At 40.2% G+C, this 13,235-nt stretch overlaps 1 protein-coding gene across 1 annotated transcript in view; it reads left to right on the plus strand.

The window, feature by feature from the left end:
• Positions 1-13,235, plus strand: part of LOC141399986 (uncharacterized) — a 260,823-nt gene that overhangs the window by 167,889 nt on the left and 79,699 nt on the right. The window lies entirely within an intron of this gene.

The raw sequence follows: 13,235 nt of genomic DNA on the forward strand, positions 1-13,235 counted from the left end.
ACGTTGCTCTTACTGCCGGATTTAAATAATGGTATTATATATGATTCTTTCCAAACAGGTGGTAAATAACCTAAATGTAACGATTTATTAAACAATTTTGAAAGTGGAGTGGCAAGATTATTAGCACAGTGCTTAAGAATATTCGCATGTATACCATCCGGTCCCGGACTGTATGTATTTTTTATGGTTTTTAGATTTTTTAAAACAGTATCTGTACTAAATGTAGATACATTTATTACAGAGGATTCGTTGATTTTGTATGGATAATGAGCAGATTGGTCATATACTTTTTTCGAGTATTTTGTAGCAAAGAAATCAGCGAACAAATTGCTTATTGTGACATCATCATCTGCAACTACAGATCCATATTTAAAGGAACTTGGATATGTACTCGATCGTCGCTTAGAGTTTATAAAATTATAAAAGGATTTTGGACTACGTTTTAATTTTTCTTTCATTGATAAGATATATGTACATTTTATACGCTCTTTTATTTTCAATATTATATTCAGATCCTGCGATAGTATAGCCAGAAAAATCAACGGATGATCCAGAATTTTTATTTTTCTTAAATAATTTATTCTTCTTGTTTCTCAATTTGGCTAAAGTAATGGAATTCCAGGGTGGCCCTGAGGAACGTTGGGGTAAAGTTTTGGGAACGGATTTTGCAATACAATCGTAAAGAATTGAGTAAAATGTATTTATTTGGATGTCAAAATCTTGATTAGATAAAATAACAGACCAGTCAACAGTTGAGAGTAAGGAATTCAACTTGCAATAATCGGTCTTCGCAAAGCAATACTGACGATTTGGCATTGAAATAATTCTACGCGACATAATTGACTTTATAATTCTCTATTCAATTGTGGGATGAAAGCGGTCTTCGGGTTGCGTTAGAGGATCGCATGAGTTAATTGACACATCTAAGGGATTGTTGACAAAAACTTGATATGAAGTCATTTACTGGTAGAGCGTGTCGAATTACCAAGGGTTATGTATGTGTCTTCGTCTGCTTTTCAACTAAAGCAGTTCACTTAGAAGCCACTTCTGACTTGTCTTCTGCGTCCTTTCTGGCAGCCTTCTATAGGTTTATTGGTCGTCGTGGTTGCCCTAACACAGTGTTTTCAGAAAATGGGAAAAAATTCGGCGGTGCATCTCGTGAAATTGAAAGTAATTTCAAAAATTTCATTAAAGAGGGTCGTGAGAAAGTTTGTTCTTCGTTAGGTTATCAAGAGATTTCTTGGCAGTTTATCCCAGCGGGTGCTCCCCATATGGGAGGCCTGTGGGAAGCTTCAGTCAAAAGTTTTAAAAATTATTTTCGCCGTCATGCAAAAACATTTAAATACACCTTTGAGGAACTTTCCACTGTTTTAGTTCGTATCGAGGCTTGCTTGAATTCCCGACCCCTTTGTCCTATAAATGATAATCAAACTGATGCAGTCGCACTTACCCCGGGTCATTTTCTCATTGGTTCTCCTCTTCTTTCGCCACCTGAAGAAGTAATAGTCGATCAACCTCTTAGTTTGGTCAATAGATATTGCAAGTTAAAAGCTATCACTCATCAAATTTGTATTCGTTGGAAAGAGGAATATTTAGTCGAATTACACAAGCGATATAAATGGAAACATCCTCAGTGCGATATCCAAGTAAATGATTTAGTTGTGCTCCGTCATGAGCAAGTACCCCCTACTTCGTGGAAGCTAGGTCGCGTCGTTCAGATCCCTCCTGGAACTGATGGTCACGTTCGAGTTGTAGATCTTCGGACGGAACAAGGCTTTGTTCGGCGACCAGTTACGAAATTAGTTGTAATCGACCATGAATAATTATACACGTTCTTTCTTTGTCATATAAATCTTTGTTTGTATAGAAATGGCTTCATCTTCGGATATTTTCCCAATCGTCGTCTTGCCAGAAGGGGACAAAGACATGATGTCAGACGGAGAGATTGAGAAGGAGTTGCTGCTCTCTAAAATTGACGATGCTGTAGCAACTTCTGACAAGATTTTTCCAGGTTCGTCAGGTACTGACAGCGTAGCTCCTCCTCAGCCAACCTAAAGTCGATTCTGTACCGTCACAACAACGCAAAATGTCATGTCGTTTATGCGCCTTGCCACATCCACTTTATCCACTGCATTCACGAGAACGCACACAGGGAAACTCTACCAATCGTAGTCGCCATACGAGTTCGAATAACCGTTCTAATCCCTCCTCAGCCGCCGTGCGTCCTTCCGTCAAATCACCCGCCGCGAGGCCCATTCCATTCAACCTGGCACCGACCGCTGTTGTCCGTCTTTGTTTTGTTCGGGTGTAAGTCGAATTTGCGAGACCCTAGTATCGCACTTAAATTAGCCTGTTTCGTCAGTGGATGGTGCACGCTATTGCGACATTATGGTCACGTCATATTATGACTCTAGCCAGCGGCAATATATGACAGCTCAAGTTGCGAAACTCTCTTGTGGCCGAACACCCGCTCTTTCTATACCGTCGTCGATTGCTGATCTTATGTGGGGCTCCCATTGGCGGACCCCGAATCCTTTAAATCTAGAGCGGTGGCTATGTTGTTGGGGCCGGAAATTTTCTCCAAAATTATTATTATTATGGCTCAAACTGTTCTACCCACCGCCCAATATACGTCGTTTGGTTGGGCCATTTCGGGTAAATTGTAAAAAAAAACACTAAAGAATTATATACTAATTGTTGAACTCAATAAAAACAAATGAATTGGAACCAAAGCTGATCAGTGAAACTTAATTACTGTATCTATAGCTCCACCTACATCATTCCTAACTCTAGTTTTAAGTTTGCTCGCGAATTAGTCTAACCCTTTTGCCTTGCAGATAGCACGTCAAGGTGGGCGGCAAATGTATAAGTTCGCTACATTGGTTACGCTAATGTATATGTTCGATACATTGTCTTCTCCTTCCGCAGTATTACAATTAACTACGTTAATTGGCCGCTCTTCGAGCTCAATGGGGAAACCTTCTCTGCCTTTCTTTTAGGAGTCATATTCGCTTGGTTCGGATGCTGGGAGGGAATATTCATTCTTTCCCACAGTCTCTACTAAAAGTCACATTCGCTCAGTTCGGATGCAGAGGGGCGCTTTCCAATGTTGCGGTCGTCGTTGGGGATCACGACCTTGTAAGCGCTATTATGCTCATTGGCAACTTCACTTGTTTTCTCGCTTTCGTTAATAACTCACACAAAAGGTAAAGTCTAGTTTCCTTGAAACTCTTCCACTTTACAACAAAGAATTAAAAATAAATCTACATAAAATTACATACACCAAATTGTTTTTATTTTTTTTTTCTTTTTGGGTTTCAAATAAGTAGAGTACTGAGGATGGTTCAAAATCCATTAAAAATCTCAAATTATAAGACATATAGTAATTAAAAGTATCAAATTACATATCTTAAGTAAACAAATGGGGTGACCGTGGGAAATTCTTGGAATTTCTTATGCTGGGGGAATCGTGTCCATGATCAACGTGGGTGGTCTTGTAGACTCATTTATAAAGTAAACAAAGAGCATACCATGGGATGGGGTGACCGTGGGAAATTCATGGAATTCCTTATGATGGGAGAAGCATGTCCCGTTTGTCCGTCTGTCTGTCCGTACCCAGCAAACCAAATGTCGGATGTCCGACATATCGGAACAATTTCGGAAGAAAAATCGTTCAGATTTCGTATCGATTTCTATACGACTTTTGGTAGGGGAATTCGTTCAGATTTCGTTCCGATTTCGGAGAAAATGTCGGAAGTAAATTTCCCTTCGAATATGCTAATGTTTTTCTTCCGATTTCGTTACGAATTCGGATCGATATGTCGGAAACAAATTTACCTTCGCACAACAACCACCTTTTGTATATATCTAACAAGCAACTAAAATGTTGTCGAAAAACAAAATGGTTGGTTATAAAATTCGCATATACATTTTTTAAATATTTTAAATATAAATGCAACATATAATAACTCAAGCTAGTGCTGATAGACTCAACATATTCGTACACCAAGTTTACATTGTTCTACCATTACTACAAAATGATAACAACAGTGAAAATCATTAGATATCTTTGAAATTATAATCTTCCAATAAAAAACATAACAAAGAAAATTTATCAATAAAAGAGAGGCATTAGAGAAAAAATTTTTCCTTCGATAATCATACGAATTTATTCCAAAATCGTTCAGAAATCTTTACAAAAGTTCGGAAGGTACCTCCGATTTTCATACGACATTATTCCGAAATCGTTCAGAAATCTGTACGAAAATTCGGAGGAAAAAATTCGCATTCCGAATTTCCCAAGGATTGTCTTCCGATTTCGTTGCGAATTCTGACCGAAATCGATCCGATTTCGCTCCGACATTTCGTTCCGAAATTATGTCAACCACTTCATACAACTTTCGTTAAGATATCGTTACGATTTCGGATCAGATATCGGACGTAACGTCCGAATTTTGTTCCGATTTCGTTACGATATCGGTACGATTGGTTTGCTGGGTAAGCATGCTGGATCGTGTCCATGATCAATGTGGGTGGTCTCGTTTGTCCGTCTGTTAATTGATCTAATTATGAAGCAATGACCATTGTTGAGGCATTGCGTTTATATGAAAGTTTGTGGAACTCACTCTAGCGTCCGAACGGATTGACGTAGGTGTATGAAATTTTGGGAAAATCTATTACTTGTACGCAGGACTTTTGGTATTGAAAGCGGGCTATGTAGGTCCACGCTTAAGTATAGCCCCCATACAAAATGACGCGTCACGCGTCGTCGTTTTTAAGGAATTTTTAGTTGTAATTTGGTATTTTGTGTCTCCAGAGGCCAAAAAAGTTGGTTTATATAGGTCCACGTTTTGGTATAGCCCCCATATAACGCCCCATATAAAGTATGCGTCATTTTAATATATTTTGAATGTATTAGTCCCATTTGACAACAGAATCGGTAGCAACTTTGTATTTTGTGTTTCCAGAGGCGTAGAAACATTTCTACCATAAAATGTTTATATAGGTCCACGTATTGATATAGCCCCCATAGAAAGGTACCTCCCGATTTTCGGTATTTTGAAGGTTTTGGCCTCATTAATCCACCGAAATGACTGAAATTTGTGGTGGAGGGTATAAAAAGTTCGGCCCGACCGAACATAACACTTTTCCCACTTGTTGGAATTCAGTCTGTCCGTAAGCATGCTGAATCGTGTCCATGATCAACGTGGGTGGTCCTGCTTGTTCGTCCGTCTCTCCGTCCGTTTGCCAGTTCATTGATCTAATTTCCTAATGTTGTGAAATAAATGACGTCATCATCAGTTGGGTTTAAATAATTTTGATTGAAACTGTACGCAACAAGAATTTCTTTGAGCGCATAAAAATCGTATCGATTTGTTTACTTCAGAAGTCAAGTAAAGAATTGGCAAAGGCTTGAATATTGGATTGAAGGGATGGTTTGGGATATTAAAGCATATGTGGGTGCGTGTGTATGTTTGATTCTTTGCAGTTATGAGGAATGTATTGGCATTATGTTGTAGCAATTTGTTATGAGTAAGAGGTTGAAAGGGGAAAGCAAGCATCGAATGCTTTAAGATTAGCTAGTGCATTAACCATATGTTTGTATGAATGTTGCCCTTCGATTGAAGTAGTGACCATTATTGAGGCAATGAGTTTATATGTACATATGAATGTTTGTGTGTATACCGTATGTTTCCTTTAATTTGCATTGGATCAGCAGCCACGACCGCTTTATTGTATTTTTGTGTGTAAGTATGTCGTTTGGTTCTTTTTCCTTTCCTTTAAATCAGCAGGCGTAATTGTCGCCTTTAACGAAAGCAAAAGGCGACAAGTGCCTGGGGCTATCTGCTGTGTGTGAATATGAATTCGATTCTCTTCTTGATTTGTTTATTATTGTTTGATCTTAATATTTAATTGAAGGGTGGATTGAATTTTTGGTTGCTTCAAACTGATCTTTGCAATGAATTTGGATATGTACATATGCAAATGTGGAAGGGAATAAGAAATTGATGACCATTGTTGAGGCATAGCGTTTGTATGTACGTCAGTCCAGCTTCCTATAAATTTATGCTGTTTATGTTTGCATTAAAACAAAAGGAGGAACCATTGAACTTTCATACAGTATTACACAATATCGGATTTGTTTTGATTATATGTTATGAATCTGGGTTATTGGATATAAATGATACATTCAATTCATATTGACCTTGAAAAGAAATATGTTAAGATTATAACGTTGATTTCCTTACGTCTGTGTATGGAAAGTGACGATAGGTTTATTTTAGGAGAGTGAAGGGGGAAAGGGAATAGCGAAAAAATCAATCTTAACAAATAATAAATCGACAAATACATTTAGTTGGCTTATATGCTGTTTATATTAGAGCTTTTTGCAGGGTTAACCTTCTTTATAAGGATTTGTTTGAAATATAAGCAATGGAATTGACATTTAAAACCCCGTCGGTTTGTTAAATCCGATTATATATAAACGGGGTATTAACATATGTATGCTTAATGATTGATCTATAGAACCCTGAAATGAATAGTCAATAAAATGTTTGCTCTGTTTGGGAAAAGTAATTATTATTGAAATTTGACAATTTTCGTTGATGCAGGCTGCCATTGCTTGTGAAGTTTTCTAATTGGAGATAAAGTGTGGTGTTTTGCTTGGACTCGTAAGTTATCTTGCTGTTTATACAGTTTAACTCTCCATCGTTGTTGCTGGTTTGTTTTGGCGCTCTGTCCTGCATATTTGATTATTACATCAACTTTAAGCATGCCGTCTCAATGTGTGTGCAATGTCTGCAATAAACATATTGCTAAAACAAGACAAAAGGACTGTGCTGGAATTTCTGAGGTTGAGGCGAAAACAAACGAGGCTCTTAGATATACCTGTGCGCGTTGTTCCCATGCTGCTGATGGCCGGGGGGGTAATGGCCGGTTGACTATGGTGATAGTTGTGGTTCTGATCTGAATTGTGCAAGGGCGTAGCCAGGATCGAATCTAGGGGGGTGGCAGGCAACTTTTTTTTTGTGATGTGTATAGTTTTTACATACAAAATTTTAAAACTTACCTAATGAAAAACAAGTAAAAAACGTCCACCATACTTCAATGAATACTTCATTCTGAACTAATATAGAGTAGATAGTTTTCTTTCCGTTGCCCCCAATTTTAGGCGAATATGTTTAACCACTTCATAAACCAATTACCTACTACCTAACCTTATCTAGTCAGCTAAAATTTTGTACAATACTTGAAATTGGGCGGTATTGTTGTTTAGGGGCTATACCAAAACGTGACCTATGTCCACAACTATTGGCGGAGAAGTATTTTGATCACTATGAACCCTTAAATTGCACCCAATTTATAGAGAAAATGTAAATAAAAACAAAAATTTTGAATGAGAGGTACCCGAAGAACGGGATTGATATGGACTATATCCGACTTGATACATGACTGGATGAAATAATACGATGTGCAAATTTTGGACCAAATCGATTGCTCCCATCGAGAGTTATCGTTCACACCATTTTACAGAATATATTCCGAAACAAGCGAAATATACACCTAATGACATTGGATGCACATTCTCTTGTGGTTCGAGCATAGAACCAGGTCAGGCAATGTGCGTTTGCTGAGAGCAAGTGAGCGAAAACTTCAATGTAAAATGCATTGAAATGTATGCTCACTTGCTCTCAGCAAGCGCACATTGCCTGACCTGGGCATAGAATACCTAGATAATGTTAATATACATATGCATGTCTCTGTTTACCTCTTTAACCCATTTCGTACTTGGTGTTCAATTTTTTGAACAGTAAACTAATTTTAAACAAGTTTTAGCATGTATCCATCTATCAGCAAGTAAAAAAAAATCTTCCCTTGAAAACTCCTCCTTCTCCTAGATGGTATTTTTGAAACCTATATTTTTTTGGGTGCCACCGTGGTGCAATGGTATGCACACGCCCGCCTTGCACACAGAAGGTCGGTGGTTCGATTCCCCGGCCAGGCAACATCAAACATTTTTCAACGGTGGCAAAATACCCCTCAGTAATGGTGGCGACATTTCCTGAGTATTTCAGCCTTGTAAAACTTCTCCACAAGTGGTGTCTTTAGACACGCCGTTCGGACTCGGCGATAAACAGTAGGTCCCATATCATTGAGCTAATATGAATCGGGGTGCACTCATTGATATGAGAGAAGTCTCCCTTGTCCCGTTTGGTATGTTGTGGAACAATGTTTTGTTTTTATATTTTTGGAACTTTTTAAATTAATTTAAAAAATTAAAAGAAATTAAATTTAAAAAGTAATCATGTGGAATTATTGCCAATATATGGAACCGTTTCACAAAATATAAAGATGATTTAGATGCTCAAGCACGACTTTACATATGTTGTTGTTGTAACAGTGTTTTTGTTATGTTTATTTGTTCGTTCCTCTGTTCAATCTGGCTCTGGGTCTATCTCCAGTTCAAGAAAAGTGGCTGCTTCGATGGGATGTAGCCATAGATCCACTGGAGTTAGATGGGTAGGTTTGGCGGGGCAGTTAAAAAGGTGTTGTGTGTCGTGCGGGCCCATGCCGCATACTGGGCAGATGTCTTGCACGGTGCGATCGATTTCCGCCCAATAAGAATTTAGGCGACTGCAATATCCCGAGCGTAGTTGGGCCAAAACTACTCTAGTTTGTCGTGGCAGCTGACGCTCCTCAGCTGCGATAGATGGAGGATGTACTCCAAGTACTTTATTCACACTATAATTGCTTAAGGCCTTGGCAACTGCTATTCAATCCTGCTTGATATGCTTGTTGATCTAGGGGTTCTCTCCTGTATCGTTGGACCTCTCCCTCTAGAGCATGGATATCCTTCCTGATCTCCCTGAATGGGCCGGGCCTACCCACAAGATGGTGATTGGGATGGCTCACACGATAACATCCAAGCAGGTACTGCAACGAAAGCATCTCATTGTGTTGCTTTACAGGAAGAATTTGTGCCTCCTCATGTAGATGGTCCACTAAAGATTTGAGGAGGCACCCTGTCGCTGTTCTCAGGGCTGCATTTTGGCAAGTTTGAATCTTTTTCCAGTTCGAATCACACAATCTCGGGGACCAGACTGGAGCCGCATAGCTTACCACAGACCGACCTATCGCGTTATATGTGGTCAACAAGGTTTCTTTATCTGCACCCCAAGTGCTGCCGGCCAGGGACTTGAGGACCTTGTTCCTACTTTTCAACATGTCGCAGATAGCTGTGGCGTGTGCGCACGACGTGAATGTAGTGTCGAATGTGACCCCTAAAATTTTAGGGCAGTTTGTGGTCGGAATTCTGCTACCGTCGACAACGACATTCAACTCACGTCCAAATTGCGCTGTCCATGTGGTGAACAGAGTGGCCGTAGATTTCCAAGATCGTGCAATCATCCGCATACGTCACGATCTCAATGCCGTCTGGAGGGGGTGGAATACAGGAGAGGTAGAGGTTAAACAGTTCCGGAGATATCACCCCACCTTGGGGAACTCCCTGTTTCACTCTACGGGGTTTGGACTTCTTATTCCTGAATTCCACGTACGACTGGCGTCCACACATATAGTTGACTATCCAACGTTTCAAGCTTGGCCGGAGGGTTGTCTGCTCAATGTCCTCAAACAGCGTGGAGTGCCTGACTGTATCAAAGGCTTTTGATAAGTCAAGAGCCACCATCACTGTTCTATCGCACGGCCGTCTCTGGTTGAGTCCTTTACAGATATATGTGGTAATGGCGTGCAGCGCTGTTGTCGTGCTGTGCTGCTTACGGAATCCATGTTGATGATCGACAACTTGATAGCTATTTCTGATACTGGGGAGGATCAAGGCCTCAAGTGTCTTTGCTACGGGCGACAAAAGCGAAATCGGTCTGTACGATTCACTTTTGCTGGCATCCTTGCCTGGCTTCCGTAGTGGGACCACCCTGCCCATTTTCCAGACTTCGGAAACAACGAGCGACAAGTTGAAGACTTTGGTGAGATACTCGACTCCCGGCTCATCCAGCTGCTTCAACATTACCATGGAGATTCCATCAGGGCCCAACGCTTTGGATGATTTAGCGTTCCTGATGGCATTGGCAACATCATCCATTGTAAATTGTGATGGTTCATCCTCGGCAGGAAGAGATCTGATGCGACGTAATACTCTTCTCTTCGCCCTGTCACTCTCGGGATGCTCGACAAACTGTCGATTGAAATTACTTGCGCACCTCTTCGGGTCAGTCAACGAAACGTCGCCAAACGTGACTGAGGTCCTATCTTCCCTTCTTCCAGGGTTCGAGAGTGACTTAACCGTTGCCCACAATTCACCTATACCGGCTCCAATGTTGCAGCTCTTCAGATGATTTAACCATTTGTTCCGCTTATGCTCGCCGACCAGCCTGTTAACTTCCAGTGTCAGCTCCCTGACTCTGGGGTCATTGGGGTTGATACGACGAAGCTTATCACGCTCGTTTGCTAATCCCGTCGCCTCTGCTGGGAAATTTGGTCTTACTTCGGGTATTCGACCAGCAGGGATATGGCGAGCGGCTGCAGCAGTGATGATGTCCCGGAACGTCCTTTCCGCTACCCGAACATCAGAAGGATTGGGCAATTCTCTGAAGCGGTGATTGGTGAACTCTCTGAAACTCGGCCAATCAGCTTTTTTAATTAAACGGTTTTATTTAACTCAGCCTGTTTGTTTTATTCTTGGGTCAAATTTAGTACATCAAATTTCACCCTCTTCCTGTCAACCGATTAACCTGAAATTTTGTATACACTTTGGACTTTGGGGGCAATACAATTATGTTTATTCATTATCACTATAAATTCAAGATGGCGGCCGCTACAAAATGGCGGATAACGTAGGTTTTATCAATTTTATCAATATGGGTATCAAATGAAAGTGCTCAACCAGTAGAATACAATGTACTATATAAAATTAAAATCCAAGATGGCGGCCCCTACAAAATGGCGAATAACTTACAGCGAATCACATTAAAAGTATCCACATCAATTTCTTTTATTAAAACTGCTATTGCGAAGAGATAATTAATAATGCCGACTTCTTTCTTTTTTCTTTGCATTATTTTTATATGTCTTGACCTAAATATTATAAAATAAAATTAACGAAATTCTGATGAATTTAGATAATAAATTATAAAATTGTTAATATCATCGATTTTTATCTCACAGTGAAAATATCAACTCCAAAAGTAAAAATTGTAAACATCACCGATTTTTATCTCACAGTGAAAAGTATCCACTCTAAAAGAATGCGAAATAAAAACTAAAAACTAGAAAATAAAAATAGGTAAAAAAACTTTTTATGTTAAACGGTTTTATGTTAAACATACATTGCAATGTTTAAGATAAATTTACTAAAAACCAAAAAATAATAAAATAGATACAGTCGTGTGAATTATAAACATATGCATAGACTAGACTAAAATAAAACCGTGGGGCACGTCAATTGTCTACAATCGTTGATTAAAATGTTTGTTTTGTAATGATACACTATAATTAGGCAGTTGTTCAACCGACAACGATGGACGTGTGATAAGTAGGGCTAGAATGTGCCCCACGGTTTTATTTTAGTCTAGTCTATGCATATGTTTATAATTCACACGACTGTATCTATTTTATTATTTTTTGGTTTTTAGTAAATTTATCTTAAACATTGCAATGTATGTTTAACATAAAACCGTTTAACATAAAAAGTTTTTTTACCTATTTTTATTATGATTGACGAACGTGCGGCGTTCAGAGGTGATGAAGTCGGGTGATCTGCAAATGGAGACAATTATGGGGAGATGGTCTGATCCAAGGGAAATGACGGGTTGCCAGGTAACGTCATTTGTCAGACCAGGTGACACGATGGTTATGTCAGGCGAACTGTGACACTCTCCTCTAATTCTGGTAGGGGCGTCCTCATTGACCGTGCAAAACGTAGAGCTATCAATCTGCTCAGCCAGCGCTGTACCTCTCTGGTCGTTTCCGAGGGCCGAATGCCACATCTCATGATGCGCATTAAAATCCCCCAGGACCAGACGATTATGACCTTGCAAGAGCGGGCTAATGTCAGGCCTATAATCATGGATACAGCTATTTCTCGGCGGGATGTATACATTCAGCAACTCTATCTCGGCAGCTCCACACCTGACTGCTACCCCCATACATTCCATGTATGGGTCATTAGAGACAGGCTCAAGCGAGATAGGTCTGTATTGGACAGACTGGTGCAATAGGAAAGCCAATCCCCCACCTCCACTTCTGGTGCGATCTTTCCTCAGAACATTGTAACCATCGCAATGCTCTAAGCTGTGGTTGTTGTTCAGCTTGGTTTCCTGCACCGCCGCGACCTTGATGTTCTTCCGACTCATAAAATCTACTATCTCCTCGATCTTACCTCGGAGTCCATTGCAATTCAATTGCAAAAAGGCTGCATTTTCGGGGATTGGGACAACAACGGCTGGTGTTAAAGGCTGCGTGTGTGGTTGTTGTCGAGGGGACTGCGGGGGAGTTTCGTAATCAGACGACGAGGGAGTCTCGTAATCCGACGACGACTCACTGGGAACTGTGTTCACACAGCATGCAGCAACATAGTCCCTGTCGTAGTCCCTCACGTGGACGAGTCCAGAGCAACCCCTTAGATGCACCCACTCCTGACATCTATTGCATCTCACCGAAGATTGGATGTGGGTGAAGATGCGAATGTGACAAACTGAGCACAGATATATTGGTCCTGGGTTTTCTTCCGTCCCGGCTCGGACCAATAGAATTCGGAGCAGGCATTCCGGGATATGCTGCTCCCAACACAGAAAAACGAAACAAATACGAACATGTACACACTGAGGTGGCAGCCGCTGGCCGGAACATTGGTTTTGTGTTGTTCCGGGTCAATCCGGTACGAAAGAACCCGCTGCCGACTTTACATATGTGCAAAGTTTACTGATCGAAATTTCGAACACTGGTACTTATCATAAATGTCAGTGGCTATATCACAACGTGGAAATGTACTGACAAATAAGGGGGAAAAGTTATTATAGCCCCATAGAAGACTAAGTACTAAATATCAGCCATTTATGTAGGAGAGTACGGCTAAAATCCTGAAAACTCCTAAAATCGCTATAGGCTATATAAAAAAACATGGATCAGTGCTGACAAATTTCTGGAGGGAAGTTAAGTAGCCCCAAAGAAGACTAAATATGAATTTAATTACAACCATTTATATAGGATAATGCAGC

Source organism: Musca autumnalis, unplaced genomic scaffold, assembly GCF_047663935.1.
Source record: "Musca autumnalis isolate F117 unplaced genomic scaffold, ASM4766393v1 scaffold_3, whole genome shotgun sequence".
Lineage (NCBI taxonomy): Eukaryota > Metazoa > Arthropoda > Insecta > Diptera > Muscidae > Musca > Musca autumnalis.